Raw genomic sequence first — 18,876 nt, forward strand, 5'->3', positions numbered from 1 at the left:
TAAATTTAGTTTGAAATGCTAGTGATCAATGAAAGGGAGGGGTAAGGGGTATGTTATATATAATTTTTTTTCTGTTTTCATTTTATTTCTTTTTATGTTATCTTTTATTTCTTTTTCTGAATTGATGCAAATGTTCTAAGAAATGATCGTGATGATGAATATGCAACTGTGTGATGATATTGTGAATTACTGATTATATATGTAGAATGGAATGATTATATATTAAGAATGTTTGTGTTTCTTTTTTGTCATATTTTTTTAATTTAAAATTAATTTAAAAAATTTTTAAAATCTTCCTAAAAAGCAAAGCTCAGAGCCAGAGGTTTCACAGGGGAATTTTATCAAACATTCCAGAAAGAATTAACACCAATCCCGCTCAAACTTTTCCAAAAAATTGAGGACAAAGGAACTCTACCTAACTCATTTTATGCAGTTAATATCATTTAAATATCAAAACCAAGTAAAGATGCTGTAAGAAAGGAAAACTATAGGCCAATCTCCCTAATGAACATAGATGCAAATATTCTCCATAAAATATTAGAAAAATCTAATCCAACAGCAGTTGAAAGAATTATTCACCATGACAAAGTGGAGTTTATACCAGGAGTGCAAGGATGGTTCAATGCAAGAAAATCAATTAATGCAGTACAACACGTTAACAAATCAAAAGGGAAAAATCACATGATCATCTCAATTGATGCTGAAAAAGCATTAGACAAAATTCAACACCCTTTTCTGATAAAAACACTCCAAAAGATAGGAATCAAAGGTAACTACCTCAATATGATAAAGGGAATATATGAAAAACTGATAGCCAGCATCATACTCAATGGAGAGAGACTGAAAGCCTTCCCCCTAAGATAAGATACAAGACAAGGATGCTCCCTGTCACCACTATTATTCAGCATTGTGCTAGAAGTTCTAGTTATAGCAATCAGGCAGGACAAAGAAATAAAAGGCATCCAAATTGGAAAAGAAGAGGTAAAACTCTCATTATTTGCAAATGATATGATACTATACTTGGAAGATACGGAGAAATCTATAGCAACGTTACTTGAGCTAGTAAACAACATCAGCAAGGTGGCGGTGTATGAAAATTAATGTGCAAAAATCAGTAACATTTCTATACACAAGCAATGAGCTAGTTGAGGAGTCAGTTAAGGAAAAGAATCCATTCAAAATAGCAACTAAAAGAATCACATACTTAGGAATGAACTTAACTAGGGATGTAAAAGACTTATACACAGAAAACTGCATTAATATTCCTAAAAGAAATCAAAGGAGATCTAAATAGGTGGAAAGACATTCCCCGCTCATGGATAGGAAGGTTTAATACAGTTAAGATGGCTGTTCTACCCAAATTGATTCAACAACATCCAATCAAAATTCCAACAACTGATTTTGAAGATTTGGAAATGCTAACTACCAAATTCATCTGGAAGGGGGGAAAGAGACCCTGAATAGCTAAAAGCATCCTAAAAAAGAAGAACAAAGTGGGAGGATTAACACTCCATGACTTTAAAACCTATTATAAAGCCACAGTGGTCAAAACAGCATGGTACTGGCACAAAAACAGAAGCATTGACCAATGGAATCTAATTGAAAGTACAGAAATAGACCACCAAATCTATGGTCAACTGATTTTTGACAGGGCCCCCAAATCCTCTGAACTGGGACAAAATAGTCTTTTCAATAATTGGGTTTGGAAGAACTGGATATGAATAGCCAAGAGAATGAAAGAGGATCCCTATCTTACACCCTACACAAAAATTAACTCAAAGTGGATCAAACTCCTAAATATAAGAACTAGCACCATAAAGCTTCTAGAAGAAAATGTAAGGAAACGTCTTCAAGAACTAGTAATAGGAGGTAGCTCCCTGAACTTTATACCTAAAGCACAAGCAACAAAAGAAAAAATAGATAAGTGGGATCTCCTCAAAATCAAATGCTTCTGCACCTCCAAAGTCTTCATCAAAAAGGGGAAAAGACAGTCAACTCAATGGGAGAAAATATTTGGAAATCACATTGGACAAATGTTTGATATACTGTATATACAAGGAAATTATACAACTCAACAACAAAAGAACAAACAACCCAATTATAAAATGGGTTAAAGATATGAATAGACATTTTTCTGAAAAGCAAATACAGGTGGCTCAAAAGCACATGAAGAGATGTTTATTTTCATTGGCTATAAGGGAAATGCAGATCAAGACTACAATGAGATACCACCTCACACCTATAAGAATGGCTGCTATTAAACAAACAGGAAATCATAAATGTTGGAGAGGATGTGGAGAAACTGGGAAACTTATGCACTGCCAGTGGGAATGTACAATGGTGCAGCCACTATGGAAGATGGCTTGGTGGTTCCTTAGGAAACCAAATATCAAGCTACCCTATGACCCAGCAATAGCACTACCTGGTATATACCCAGAAGAGCTGAACGCAATGACACAAACAGACATTTGCACATCAATGTTCATAGCAGCATTATTCACAGTCACCAAAAGATAGAAACAAACCAAATGTCCATCAACAGATGAGTGGATCAACAAAATGTGGTACATACATACAATGGAATATTATGCAGCAGTAAGACAAAATGACATCCGGAAGCACATGACAAGATGGATAAGCCTTGAGGAGATAATGCTGATTGAAATTAGCCAGACACAAAAGGACACATACTGTATGATTCCACCTTTATGACCAGCATAAAGGTATAATCAGAGGCTTATAATACAGAATATACACAGATCGTTAGCTAAAGAGGTTGAACTCCAACGTAAGGGAATAGATAGGAGCGAAGGTGATTCTCTAGTGCGTCTAGAAGTAATAGCACCATATTGAAGATGAACAAGATTGAAAAGAGTTGTATAGACCTACATGCCCCACTGACTCACACTAGAAATACGAATGAGTTCTTGTAAGAATTACTTCAGAGATATGATTCCTGTATAAAGAGTGTCCAGGGTACAGGGTTCAGGGGAAAAACTGTTATTGCATGCTATGAGCTGTGTTCAAAAGGAAATCATCGGTACTACCACAGCAAAAGTAGAGGTAAATGATGGAGTGAGGGACAAGAGTTAAGAGGAGATTTCCTATTTCCTAAACAGATTTCCTATTTGGTGAGGGTGTGTTTATTGGTTTTCTGTCTCTTGGGAACAATGAAATTATCTAAAATTGAGAATGTTGGCGGACTGTGGTCTTTGGACCCTCTACATGATGCCTGATGAATACAGGTGGCTGAAGCGTGCACTGACAGAGCAGTACAATGGCAAACAATGGTGTATACTTATGAATGAAGGTTGTGCTGCTACAAAAAGGAACTATGTTGTGAGGCATGCAATGATGTGAATGAACATTGAGACAAACTAAGCCAGAAACGAAAAAACAACAATGGTATGGTCACCTTTAGAAAATGCTTATAAGAAAACAAGGGCCTAGACTGTGAGCATTTAGAGCAGACACATTAAGTCTGGAGTGGCGATTATTATTTCTGGATTTTGAGAGGCTGGTATTTAGAGATAAGAACAAAGCCAAACAGGTCGGATTAAAGTAATTCAGAACTTAGGGGTAAGGAGGACAGTGTCTATGTTTTAGAACCACACATACTCTTTGAGACCAATGGAAGAAAGGTTTATTTGATCTGGAACTGAAATTTTCTGTAGTGCATAATCTAGTTAAACCTATCTGTATAGCCCATTTGAACAACTGAAACACTGGGAGCACAGAATGAGAAAGAGGTCCTTTAATTCTGTATAGATTATTGTAATGCCTGGAAACATCCTAGAGTATATTAAGAAGATAATAAAAAACATTGGCAAAGTTCCCTGAAGGAGGGGAGAAAGACTATGGAACTCGTAAACCTTACCATCAGGGTGATATTGTGTCAAACTTTAGGGACACCCAAATCAATAGCCCATGTCCTTGATCATGAGGCTTACTCTTGTGAAGCTTATGTACATAGCAGAGAAGCTTAAACTATGTATAGGCATGACTAAGAGTTACTTCTAGAGGACCTCTGTTGTTGCTCAAATGTGGCCTCAGTCTCTCTAATCCCAACTCTGCAAGTGAAATCATGGTCTTCCCCCTATGTGGGACATGACATCCAGGGATGAAAGTCTCCCTGGCAACATGGGAGAGGACTCCCAGGGATGAATCCAGAACTGGCACCATGGGATCAAAAATTCCATCCTGACCAAAATGGGGAAAAGAAATGTAATTAATAAGGTATCAGTGGCAAAGAGTTCAAATAGAGTCAGGAGGCTACTCTGGAGGTTGCTCTGATGCAAACTTCAGGTAGACCTTGCTACCTATCATAACCTGCCAACCTCCAACCAGGACCATTCCAGCCAATCCTAAAGAACACCTAGGGCAACATATAAGATTCCGCAAGGGGGCGGGCCGCGGTGGCTCAGCGGGCAAAGTGCTTGCCTGCTATGCCGGAGGACCTCGGTTCGATTCCCGGCCCCAGCCCATGTAACAAAAACGGAGAAACAGAATACAATAAAACAAGAAAATGTTTAAAAATGTTTTCCTTCCTTCCTTCTCTCTGTCTTTCCTTTAAAAAAAAAAAAAAAAAAAAAAAAAGATTCCGCAAGGGTCCCAGGCACTAGAGTAACTTCCCAGGAACCTACAACCTCCAGATGAGTCCAGATAAGTCCTGAAACCTGGCCAAATCTCTCCAGAACATCATATAGTTTAACCTCCCTACCCCATATTAGTGACAGACCTGCCAATAGCAAAATTTTAGAATTGTCATAGCCCAAACACCCCTAAAGAAAGGTATGGAAAGATCAAAGGTGATGGTGGAATTATGCATAGAAGATAGGACTGAACGAATGCATATGCATGCTGTATCATTAAATTAATATCTCCTTTAGTCTCCAATATTTTAGAGCAGCTAGAAGTAAAAACCTAAAATTGTGAAATTGTAATCCATGTCAAAGTCTGAAATATGTTCTGCAACTAATTGTGGTGCTGTGCTTGGAAGTTTATTGCTATTTTGAATATATGTTATTGTTCACAGAAAAAGAAGGGAAAAAAAGTCAATTGTGATGATAAAAAAGTATTTAAGCCCTCTAGCCTCCTATATTCTGGAGCAGCTAGAAGGAAAAATATGAGAGGATGGTATGGTAGCCATTGACAAATCTGGGATCTATCCTGTAGCTACTTTTTGAAGAGTGCTTTGAAAACTATTGCTTTTTTATTTCTTTGCTTTGTATAAATGTTATACTATACAATAAAAAAAGTTTTTTAAAAAAAGGGCATTAAGGAATCCCTTTTGCCTACTTCCAAGTTTTTGGATAATATACAGATAACTATTCAAATTTTAGGGTAATTGTTCTCTACTTAATATAGTACTAATGATGAGAATGACATCTAACATTTATTGACTACTATATCAGGCACCAGATGAGGCACAGGCATTATTATCTCATGTGGTTGATACTAAGGGGATAAGAGGAAGGTATTGTTATTAACCCACGTTGCAAATGAAACTGTAGTTCTTAGGTGGCAGAACAAGAATTAAAACCCAGGTCTGCCTGTTTGACTCCAGATCTGGGTTCTTAGTCACTCACATCACTTATTATATAATGGCATTACTTTGCCTATTATTCTGCCTGGACGTGAGGTCCATTAAGGGCAAAGATCAGGGTTTCTTGTTCATTGACATTTTTCTTGGTTCTACTGTTATTCAGTACACAATAAGCACTCAAACACTATTTCTTTAAATTAAATTTAGTCTGTAAAAGCAATTCATACCCTTTTTTTTGTCCTTTCGCCTTCTGCTGGTAATTAAAAGGAGCCCATAGTCTTTTATTTTTACCTTTTTTCTCATTAGTAACAATGTTCATTACTATGATCGCGTGATAATATGTTCTTTTTCAAAAAACATACACCATACAATCCACCCCAAGTGTGCAATCAATGGCTTTTAGTATAATTACATAATTATGTGTTCACCATCACAATCAGTATGAGAACATTTTCATTTCTTCTGGAAAAAAAAATCCCATAACCCTTATATCCCTCTATTATTGACACTTAACTTTCTTCTAGTGTCTTTGTTACAATTAATGAAAACTAGTACAATGTTGTTGTTAATTATGGACCTGAGCTGTATTAATTGTATTTTTTCTCATATACCATCCTATTATTATACCACGTTGTGACATAAATGACATAACATTTGTTCTAGTCCATGTAAAAACTTTCTTATATTTGTACAATTAACCACTATCATTGTCCACTCTACATTTCACTAAATTATATAACCCTAGTTTTTATCCTCTAGCTTTCATTCTGATGACATACACAACCCTAGCCCTTCTCTTTCAGTCATACTCACACTCAGCTTTGTCAATTACACTCACAATATTGTGTTACCATCACACAGTATTGTGCTATCCTTTTCTGAACCTTTAAAATAAAACTTATATGCTGTTTGAAAGTATTATGTACCCCAGAAAAGCCATATTTTAATCCTGATTCAATATTGTAGGGCAGAAACTTTTGATTAAATTATTTCCTCAGAGATGTGGCACACCCAATGGTGGGTGTAAACTTTTGATTAGTTGGAGATGTGACTCCATCCGTTCAAGGTGGGTCTTCATTAGTTTACTAGAGTCTTTAAAAGAGGGAAACATTTTAAAAGAGGGAAAAATTATAGAGCCGGCACATATGTAGACACTTGGGGAAAAGCTGCTTCAGACTGACAAATGACACAGGTAGCCCTGCAGAAGTTGCCATGTGCCTTCCCATAAGAGGCTGAGCAAGCCAGAACCTGAAGAGAGCCCAGGAAAGCCAAGAAATGAAAGCCAGCCCCCAAGAAGCCAAGTAAGGAACCCCCAACAGGAACAGAGGCTGAAAGCAACACAGCCCAGGAGTAAGGGGCCAGCAAATGCCAGCTACATACCTTCCCAGCTGTTAGAGGTGTTTCAGGTGGCATCAGCCTTTCTTGAGTGAATGTAAACTCTTGTTAGCGCCTTAGTTTGGACATTTTCTCAGCCTTAGAACTATAAACTTGTAACTTATTAAATTCCCTTTTTAAAAGCCGTCCCATTTCTGGTATATTGCATTCTGGCAGTTTAACAAATGAATGCACTTTATTAAACATTATGTACTCTTTAAACATCAATTGCCCAATCTCTTCCCTCTTTCTACCTCCTGATAACCTATGCTCTCAAATTTTACTCTCAGAGTTTGATCATTAATGTTAGTTAAAAAATATGGAACACAACGAATTTGTGTCATCCTAGAGCCATGGTAATCTTCTCTGTATCGTTCCAATTTTAGTAAATGTGCTTTTAGATTAAGCACGGATAATATATTCTTTATTCATTTATAGAGTTATTTATGAAATAAGATTCTACCAAGTGCCTCCTAAGTGTCAAACATTGTACTATAATGAATAAGAATTGCATGTATCTCATTCAACATTTTTTTTTCCAAGCAGTTAGGACAAACTAGGTACCTAATCAGTAGTTGCTAATTTTATGAATGATAAATCGTTGAATGAAGAATTCTTGCAAACTGTGCTGGTTTGAAACTATTGTGTACCCCAGAAAAGCCATGTTCTTTAATCCTCATTCAATATTGTTAGATGGAATTGCTTTGATTAAGTAGTTTCCATGGAGATGTGACCCACTCAATTGTGGGTGGGACCTTTTGATTAGGTGGTTTCCATGGAGTCGTGCCTCCACCTATTCAAGGCGGGGTTGCTTGCTGGAGTCCTTTAAGAGGGAACCATTTTGGAAAAAGCTCCAGTAATGCCAACATGAGACCTACATGTTTGGAGATGAAGAAGGAAAACACCCCCAGGGAAGCTGTTAGAAATGAGAAGCCAAGGACCCCTAGCAGATGCCAGTCACATGACTTCGTGGCTGAGAGAGGAGTTCCAGACCCACACACCTTTCTTGGGCCAAGCTATCTTTCCCTGGATGCCTTAGTTTGGACATTTTCATGGCCTTAGAACTGTAAACTTGTAACTTAATCAATTCCCTTCTAAAAGCCATTCCATTTCTGGTATATTGCATTCTGGAATCTTTAGCAAACTAAAACACAGACCCATGATATTTTCTTGGGATATTTCTTGAATACCCCAACTAGCAAATGCCAACCTAGAACATAGTTCTCCAGTAAAATGAAATCAGATATAACTTTTTTAAAACTGTAAATGATTCTTTTACTACTCTTAATAATACTTACTATATTGGTTATTTCCCTGCTTGTACTTAGGCTCCTTTTTCTCCCCTTTCTCTGCTACCCTCTGTCTGAGGTTTTTGATCCCTCGTCAAAGGCTTCAACCTAGTTTGACTAATGAGTGGCCCTGGAGGGAGATAGGAGGTTGGGAAGAGAGAAGCTGCATTCAACACCACACTCCTTCTTTTTCCTCTCTGCCTCCCCACTTGAAAAAAACATCTCTTGTGGTGGCTGTTCTCCTCTATGGTTCTGCTTTCTGCTTATCAGTCCCTCCTTCAGTGGTCTCAGCTTCTGCTGGGTTGTCTTGATCTCCAGGGTCTGCTTTTGTCCCTTTATACCTTTCACCCTAGGGATGGTACAGCTTCCAACTAATTTAATATCTAGGTTGTTTCACAATCCCATAATAGGACTTTAAAAAATTTTTATTAATAAAACCACTCAACATACAATATGAACATTCTTTTTTTTATCACATAGTTGTATATTCATCATCATGATTGTTTCTTAGAACATTTGCATCAATTCAGAAAAAGAAATAAAAAGGAAACAGAAAAAAATTCATACATACCATACCCCTTACCCCTTCCTTTCATTGATCACCAGCATTTCAATTTACTAAATTTATTTTAACATTTGTTCCCCCTATTATTTATTTATTTTTAATCCATAAATTTTACTCATCTGTCCATAAAGTAGATAAAAGAAGCATCAGACACACAATCATGCAGTCACCTTGTGAAAGCTATATCATTATACAATCATCTTCAAGAAACATGACTACTGGAACACAGCTCTACACTTTCAGGCAGTTTCCTCCAACCTCTGTTATGTCGTAACTAAAATAACAAGGTGATATCTATTTAATGCATAAGAATAACCTCCAGGATAACCTCTCACCTCTGGTTGAAATTTCTCAGCCATTGATACTTTATTTTGTCTCATTTTTCTCTTCCACTTTTCAGTCGAGGTTTTCTCAATCCCTTGGTGCTGAGTCCCAGTTCATTCTAGGATTTCTGTCCCACATTGCCAGGAAAGCCCACACCCCTGGGAGTCATGTCCCATGTAGAGAAGGGAGGGTAGTGAGTTTGCTTGTTTTGGGTGAGAAAGAGAGGCCACATCTGAGCAACAAAAGAGGTTCTCTTGGGGGTGACTCTTAAGCCTAATTTTAAGTAGGCTTAGCCTATCCTGTGAAGGGTCAAGTTTCATATGAACAAACCCCAAGATTGGGGGCTCAGACTATTGCTTTGGTTGTCCCCACTGCTTGTGAGAATATCAAGAATTCTCCACTTGTGTAAGTTGAGTTTTCCCCCTTTCTCATCATTCCCCCAAGAGGACTTTGCAAATACTTTTTACTCACTGTTCAAATCTTTCTGGGATTTATCGAGGCATCACTCTGGACAAACCTACAAAATCTCATGCCCTACTTAAGGTTCCATGCACTTATGGTGTTCAGTTAAGCTGTCCACATAAGTTATATTAGGAAATGCACTAGTCAAAATATAAATTTTGTACCAAATAAATATTTTTTGCTTTAGTCTCACACATAAGTTAAAGTTTTAAAATATTAATTACCATCTATTTTCATCACCCTGCAGTATTGACATTCCTTTGTTCTTCCTCATGCAAAACATTTTTAAAATTTGTACATTTAGTCACTATCATTATACACTCTAGGCATTCCTAGATTATACCATCTCAGTCTTCATTGTATATCTTTCCTTCTGATTTCATTTGTGCCCCCAGGCCTCCTCCCTCTATCATTCTCACATTCAGCTTCATTCAGTGTTCTAACATTATTGTGTTACAGTTAGGTAGTATTATGCTATCCATTTCTGAATTTTTACGATCAGTCCCATTGTACAATCTGTATTCCTTCACTGCCAATTACCCAATATCTACCCTATTTCTATCTCTTGATGACCTCTGTTCTTAGCTGAAATTCTCCAAGTTCATTCATTAATGTTAGTTAATATCAATGAGACCATACAGTATTTGTCTTTTTGTTTCTGGCTAATCTCACTCAGCATAATGTACTTAAGGTCCATTCATGTTGTTACATACTTCATAATTTTATTCTGCCTTGAAGCTGCATAATTTTCCATCATATGTATATATCACAGTTGTTTAGCCACTCATATGTTGATGGACATATGGGCTGTTTCCATCTCTTGGCAATTGTAACTAATGCTGCTATAAACATTGGTGTGCAAATGTCCATTTGTGTCTTTGCCCTCATGTCCTCTGAGTAGCTGCCTATCAATGGTATTGCCAGGTCATATGGCAGTTCTATACTTAGCTTCCTTAGGAACCACCAAACTGCCATTCTCAGCGGTTGTACCACTTGACTTTCCCACCAACAGTGGATAAGTGTAACTCTTTCTCCACATCATCTCCAGCACTTGTCATTTTCTGTTTTATTGATAATGGCCATTCTGGTGGGTGTGAGATGATATCTCATTGTGGTTTTTATTTGCATTTCCCTAATAGCTAGGGAAGTTGAGCATCTCTTCATGTGACTTTTAGCCATTTGTATTTCCTCTTCTGAGAAGTGTCTGTTCAACTCTTTTGCCTATTTTGTAATTGGGTTGTCTGTCTTTTTTGTTGCTGCATTGAACAATCGCTTTATATAATCTGGATACTAGACCTTTATCTGATATATCGTTTCCAAATATTGTCTCCCATTGTGTAGGCTGTCTTTTTACTTTCTTGAAGGTGTTCTTTGATGCACAAAACTGTTTAATTTTGAGGAGTTCCCATTTCTTTCTTTCTTTCTTTCTTTCTTCAGTGTTCACGCTTTGGGTGTAAGGTCTAGGAAACTGCTTCCTAGTATAAGATTTTTAAGATATTTCCCTACATTTTCTTCTAACAGTATTATGGTCTTAGATCTAATGTTTAAGTCTTTGATCCATTTTGAGTTAATTTTTGTGTAGGGTGTGAGATATGGATCCTCTTTCATTCTTTCGCATATAGATATTCAGTTCTCTAGGCACCATTTATTGAAGAGACTATTCTGTTCCAGGTGAGTTGGCTTGACTGCCTTATCAAAGATCAATTGTCCATAGATGAGAGGGTCTATATCTGAACATTCTATTCGATTCCATTGGTCAGTATATCTATCTTTATGCCAGTACCATGCTGTTTTGACCACTGTAGCTTCATAATATACCTTAAAGTCAGGTAGCATGAGACTTCATTTTTCTTTCTCAGGATACTTTTAGCTATTTGGGACACCCTGCCCTTCTAGATAAATTTGCTTATTGGTTTTTCTATTTCTGAAAAGTAAATTCTTGGGACGTTAATTGGTATTGCATTGAATCTGTTAATTAATTTAGGTAGAATTGACATCTTAACTATATTTAGTCTTCCAATCCATGAACATGGTATGCCCTTCCATCTATTTAGGTCTTCTGTGATTTCTTTTAACAATTTCGTATAGTTTTCTCTGTATAAGTTTTTTGTTTCTTTAGTTAAATTTAATCCTAAATATTTTATTCTTTTGGTTGCAATTGTAAATGGAATTTTTTTCATGATATCCCCCTCAGATTGTTCATTACTAGTGTATAGAAATGTACAGATTTTTGAGTGTTGTTCTTGTAATAAATGAGCCACTTCACTGTACTCATTTATTAGCTCTAGTAGTTTTGCTGTGGATTTTTCAAGGTTTTTGCCATATAGTATATCATCTGCAAACAGTGAGAGTTTTACTTGTTCCTTTCCAATTTTGATGCCTTCTATTTCTTTTTCTTGTCTAATTGCTCTGGCTAGAACTTCCAACAAGATGTTGAATAACAATGGTGATAGTGGATATCTTTGTCTTGTTCTTGATCTTAGGGGGAAAGTTTTCAGTTTTTCTCCATTGAGGATGTTACCTGTGGGTTTTTCATATATTCCCTTTATCATGTTGAGGAAGTTCCCTTCTATTCCTACCTTTGAAGTGTTTTCAACAGGAAAGGATGTTGAATTTTGTCAAATGTCTTTTCTGCATCAACCAAGATGACCATGTGATTTTTCTGCTTTGATTTGTTGATATGGTGTATGTATTAGTTAGGGTTCTCTAGCGAAACAGAATCAACAGGGAAAACTTGCAAATATAAAATTTATAAAAGTGTCCCACGTGACCCCGGGAATGCAGAGTCCAAAATCTGCTGGGCAGACTGTGAAGCCAACAACTCCGATGGAGGGTCTGGATGAACTCCACAGGAGAGGCTCACCACCTGAAGCAGGAATGAAACCTGTTTCCTCTGAATCCTCCTTAAAAGACTTCCCATGATTAGATTAAGCATCACTCATTGTAGAAGACATTCCCTTTTGGCTGATTACAAATGGAATCAGCCGTGGATGCAACTGACGTGATCATGATCTAATTCTATGAAATGTCCTCATTGCAACAGACAGGCCAGCACTTGCTCAACCAGATAAACAGGTACTGCAACTTGGCCAAGTTGACACATGTCTCTGACCATGACAGTGTATTACATTAATTGATTTTCTTATGTTGAACCATCCTTGTTTAACTTAGATGAATACTACTTGGTCATGGTGTATAATTCTTTTAATATGCTGCTGGATTTGACTTGCAAGAATTTTATTGAGGATTTTTGCATCTATATTCTTAAGAGATATTGGTCTGAAGTTTTCTTTTTTTTGTAATATCTTTGTCTGGCCTTCATAGAGGGTGATGTTGGCTTCATAGAATGAGTTAGGTAGCTTTCCCTCCTCTTCAAATTTTTTTAAGAGTTTGGGCATGATTGGTACTAATTCTTTGTTGAATGTTTGGTAGAATTCACATATGAAGCCATCTGGTCCTGGACTTTTCTTTTGGGGGAGCTTCTTAATGACTGATTTAATTTCTTTACTTGTGATTGGTTTGTTGAGGTCATCTATTTCTTCTCGAGTCAATGTTGGTTGTTCATGCTTTTCTAGGAAGTTGTCCATTTCATCCACATTGTCAAGTTTATTAGCATAAGGTTGTTCATAGTATCCTTCATTACTTCCTTTATTTCTGTGGCATCAGTGGTTATGTCTCCTCTTCCATTTCTGATTTCATTTATTTGCATCCTCTCTCTTCTTCTTTTTATCAACCTTGCTAAGGGTCCATCAATCTTATTGTTTTTTCTCATAGAACCAACTTCTGGTTTTGTTGGTTTTCTCAATTGTTTTCATATTCTCAATTTCATTTATTTCTTCTCTAATCTCCATTATTTCTTTCCTTTTGCTTGCTTTGGGGTTAGTTTGCTATTCTTTCTCTAGTTCTTCCAAGTGGACAGTTAATTCCTCAACTTTTGCTATTTCTTATTTTTTGATATAGGCCTTTAAGGCAAAGCACTGCCTTTGCTGATTCTCATAAATTTTGATATGTCATGTTTTCATTTTCATTTACCTTGAGAAATTTACTGATTAATCTTGTAATTTCTTCCTTAACCCACTGGTTGTTTAAGAGTGTGTTGTTGAGCCTCCGTATATTTGTGAATTTTTGGCCCTCTGCCTATTATTGAGTTCCAACTTCATTCCTTTATAATATGACAGTGTTTTTTAATGATTTTAATCTTTTAAAATTTATTGAGACTTGCTTTGTGACCCAGCATATGGTCTATCCTTGAGAATGATCCATAAGCACTTGAGAAAAAGGTTTATCCTGCTGTTGTGGGGTGTAATGTTCTAATAATGTCTGTTAAGTCTAGCTCATTTATTGTATTATTCAAATTCTCATTTCTTTCTTGATCCTTCGTCTAGGTATTCAGTCCATTGATGAGAACAGGGAATTGAAGTCTCTAGCTATTATGGTAGATGTGTCTATTTCTCTTTTCAGTGTTTGCCTTTTGGAAAATTCTGGCTCGGTGCATAAATATTTATGATTGTTAATGTCTTCTTGTTGAATTGTTTCTTTTATTAACACATAGTGTCCTTCTTCTTCTCTTTAACTGTTTTACATTTAAAAGAAGTCTAATTTGTTGGAAATTAGTATAGCTACTCCTGCTCTTTTCTGATTGTTATTTGTATGAAATATCTTTTCCCAACCTTTCACTTTCAACCTATACTTATCCTTGGGTCTAAGGTGCATTTCCTGTAGACCGCATATAGATGGGTCCTGTTTTCTAATCCATTCTGCCACAGTCTATGTCTTTTGATTGGGGAGTCTAATCCATTAACATTTAGTGTTATGACTGTGTGGGCAGTACTTTCTTCTACCATTTTGCTTTTTGGATTTTATATGTCATATCTAATTTTCCTTCTTTTTACCTTTACTGATATACTTCATTTCTACACTCTTCTCCATACCTCTCTCTCCTGTCTTTTCCTATCTGCCTCCAATGCTCCCTTTAGTATTTCTTACAGAGCTAGTCTCTTGGTCACAAATTCTCTCTGTGATTTTTTGTCTGAAAATGTTTTAATTTCTCCCTCATTTTTTTTTTTAACATGGGCAGGCACCGGAAATCGAACCCAGATCCTTGGGCATGGCAAGCAAGCATTCTTACCTGCTGAGCCACCGTGGCCCACCCTTCTCCCTCATTTTTGAAGGACAACTTTGTTGGATATAGAATTCTTGGTTGGCAATTTTTCTCTTTTAGTAATTTAATATATAATCCCACTGACTTCTCGCCTCCATGTTTTCTGTTGAGAAATCTATGCATAGTCTTATTGAACTTCCCCTGTATGTGATGGATTGCTTTTCTCTTGCTGCTTTCAGGATTCTCCCTTTTTCTTTGACATCTAACATTCTGATTAGTAAGTATCTTGGAATATGTATATTTGGAGCAATTCTGTTTGGGATATGCTGCACTTCTTGGATCTATAATTTTAAGTCTTTCATAAGAGTTGGGGAATTTTCAGTGATAATTTCCTCCATTAGTTTTTCTACTCCTTTTCCCTTCTTTTCTCCTTCTGGGACATGAAGTGTATATTCATGCACTTCATGTTGTCATTCAATTCCCTGAGTCTCTGCTCATATTTTTTCCATTCTTTTCCCTATATTTTCTTTTGCTTGTCAGACTTCAGATGTCTCATCCTCCAGTTCACTAATCCTATCTTCTGCCTCTTGAAATCTGACATTGTAGGTTTCCATTGTTTTTTTCATCTCTTCTACTGTGTCTTTCATTCCCATAATTTCTGTGATTTCTTCTTTCAGACTTATGATTTCTTCTTTTTGTTCATTCCTTGCCTTCTTTATATCCCTCCTCAATTCACTGATTTGATTTTTGGTGAGGTTTTCCTTGTATGTTAAAACATTCTGAATTAATTGTTTCAAATCCTGTATCTCATTTGAATTGTTGGTTTGTTCTTTGACTGGGCCATATCTTCAATTTTCCTAGGATGATTCACTATTTTTTGCTGGCATTTAATTACCTTAATTAGTTTATTCTGGAGAATGTTTTCACTTTTTTTTACCTAGAGTTTTCTTACTGGATGACTTTGTTGTCTTTCTGTTCTTTGACGTTCAGTTCAGCTTATTCTGGACCTCTGGCTCAGGTTTTGTTTAACAGATAAGAATTTTTCAGTTCTTGCTTTCTTGTTTCTTGCCCTGCCTGTATGGTGGCATTTCATCCCCCTTCAGGAGGGTCTACTTAGGTACTATAGACCCCAGCCAGATTTTCCCAGATGAAACTAGCCTCCTATTAGGAGGAAAGAGTCTCCTGCATCAGTTTTCCCTGAGAGTGAGACCCAGCAGATTGAAAGGCTTTCCTATGAAGCCTTCAGCTCTCCATTTTTCCTATCCTGCATGGTATGTTGTGCTTGTCTGCCTGCAGGTCCCACCAGTATAAGGTGATGTACCTTTCACTTCAGCAGACTTTCCCTGCTGGGGGCATGGTGGAGACAGGAGAGATTGTAGTCTTGTTTTAATCGCTTCACTTTTCCAGACCCTGGGGTCTGAACTCCTTCAGGGAGGGAATCCACCTGAGCTGGGCCCCACCCCTCTCCTGGGGAAGGCACAGGCTCCAGACAAACATTCAAACAAGCTTCATTCTGCCTATGCCTGTTGGCAGTGGAGCCTGAGAAGCCCTGCAGCTGTATCCAAAGAGCAGTCAAGCTATAGAAACACAGCCACCAAAACGAAAGAGAAAAATCCTTTTCAGAGCAGGACCCCCATTCCTCAGGGTTTGCCAATCAAGAGGTTAAGTTGGTACATTGCTCTGTGTATCTCCAGGTCCTATGTGCCCCTTCTTTCCTTCAGGACCCAGACCTTTTCAAATTCAAAAAAAACCTCTGTTTTTTTTTTTCTTTTTCTGTCAGCCCTGCCCCCTCTGCGCCGGGGCAAAAACCAGTGACCTTCGCTTTTACTCAAGGTTCAGCTGAGCTGTGGGCCTATTTTTAGTAGTCAGAATTTGTTCATTAATTCCACAATTGGAGTTTGGTTGTGCTCAGCCCCTGCTGCTGGCAAAGTCTCTTTCCTTTCCTCTCTGGGAAGCAGCCTGTGGGGGAGGGGCACCAGCTGCTGCAGCTTGAGGAACTCACATTTCTGGGAGGGCTCACAGCCAGTCCAGCTGGTCCAGACTAGGGTACGCTGTGTGTCTTGGTCACTGACATGGCCCCAGCAGTTGTTCTGTACTGTTCCTCGCTATTTATTAGCTGCTCTGGAGGACAAACTAAATCCCACACCCCGCTAACCCGCCATCTTGGCCAAGACCCCTCTGTTGGGTCCCATAATAGGACTTTTAACTCTTCCCACTTACGCATAATTTTGTTCTCCTTATTAAATTCTATCTATTGAATTATCCAGGATGGGCCCTTGTTTTCCAGAACGGATCCTGACTTATTGGTATATTGGGTACAGAATAGCAATATTCACATTGATATGTCCATACTAGGTGCCTGTTAGGCTTACTCATTAGCTAAATAAATGAATTCCTACATACCAAAGTGTTGATTCAAACTTTTTCTTTGTGGCAGAATTTTAAATTGTCACATGTCACAGAACTTCAAGTTGCTAAGGACTATTGAAACTGTATTTGTTAAATTAATACACAAGAGCATAATAATAATAACTCGTGTTTTGATTCATACAACATATCTTGCATTCTACTCAACTTTCACTCAAATACATTTTCTCTTTTTTTTTCTCACTGGGATATGCTTGGGCCGGGACTCAAACCCTGGTTTCCTGCATGGCAGGTAATCATTCTGCCACTGAACCCCAACAGACTAAGACAAGGTTCTTACTGACAAATAATAAACACTTATGCTGAACGGATATACCAGTAGGGTCACATTCAGGAGTCCTTTTCAGAGAATAGCAATAGAAATGCCCTGTTTATTTTGGATTTTCTTGTAGTGGAATTTACTTTTTTCTTCTGACTGCTGCATATATATGAGGAAGCCTGTTTTCGGAAGGAACAGCCACCCTGATACCTGGTTCAGGCAACCTTCTAGTGTGATGGAATGTGATTACAAATACTTCGGGCATTTGATTGGTACAGCACTGGTATGCTGGTTGACATGTTTTTATGGAAATCATGCCAGCAGGCAATACTTTACATATGACAGCACTCGTGCGTGTGCACGTGTGTGTATGTGTGTGTGTGTTTACGGAGAGAAGCCATAAAATGAGTTCTTCTGGTTTCTATTCTTGACCTGCCAACTCAGTGAGTCACTGAGTATTCCTTAGTCAGTCAGAAACCCTCAGTGCCCTTGCATGCCTTCCTCTAAAATCTCCAGGAACTCAGGTAAAAGCTACTGTACAGGCATCTGAATGTTCAGGGCTTTCAATTTTTCAACCTCAAAATGCAAGTTCTCTCTAAAGCATAAATAATATTTCTCCTTAATCATTATTGTACAGCTCATGTTTCTATGTTGAACACTGTACCTGAAGACTCTTATTTCTTAACCTTTTCCTTTATGTCCTCCAGGTTTTGCACCTTTTTTTAGAAGCTCTTCTCCACTCCAATGGGTATTTCACTTGATTTTTAAAGTGAGGCTCTAAAGGTTTATCCACAGTTGAATAGGACCAAGAAGCCATTAAGAAGATGATTGCCCACTGACCCAGGGGTGAGTGGGGGAAGAGTGACCGCTTGGCTTGGTGATTAAGCCATTACTACTTTGGCCTCCTAAATTCCCAATTCTCATTGGCACTCTTTTGAGCTTCAATTCTCCTTGGTCCCTCCTACTTCCTGCCCAGAGTAGTCCTCACTGGTGGTTCTCACTCCCTTTTTTGCTTCCCAGGGAACAACAGTGGTGTCCAGGTAAGTGGAGGGGTCAGTGTGGGTGGTACTATGGATGTTTGTCTTTCTGGTATGTGAGGGTGTCAGGGTCTGGGGCAGTGTCTAGGTGTGAAGGAAAAGGCGATTGCAATGGAAAACAACCTGTAATTTTCTATTAATTCAGTAAAGTCAAGAGTAAAACTGGATTTTGTGCTTTAGAGAATTGATCAAGCGCCAACATTTTGATCAATGATCAGATTGTTTAATGATCAAAATCTGCCTTATCTTCAAGACCAAAGGAAAAGAGAACAAAAAAAAAAAAAAAAAACAAACAACCAAGGAGGTACTATCTGGTTTTTTTTGTTTATTCGTTTTTTGTTTTGGTATTTTTCATTTTTGAATCTTTAGTCACCAATTACCAGTGGTTTTCGTATTGGCCAACTTCTTTTTGCTTTCCATTGCCTTTTCTCTCCCTTACTGTATTTTAGCCCTCTCTTTAGTACTACAAGTTTGATGGGATGGGGGTAGGGGG

General features: G+C 37.6%; 1 pseudogene; it reads right to left on the reverse strand.

Annotated features, from left to right (window-relative positions):
• Positions 1–7,232: 7,232 nt before the first annotated feature.
• On the reverse strand, positions 7,233–7,329 carry LOC143643020 (U6 spliceosomal RNA; annotated as a pseudogene).
• Positions 7,330–18,876: the final 11,547 nt, after the last annotated feature.

Source organism: Tamandua tetradactyla, chromosome 7 (assembly GCF_023851605.1).
Source record: "Tamandua tetradactyla isolate mTamTet1 chromosome 7, mTamTet1.pri, whole genome shotgun sequence".
Lineage (NCBI taxonomy): Eukaryota > Metazoa > Chordata > Mammalia > Pilosa > Myrmecophagidae > Tamandua > Tamandua tetradactyla.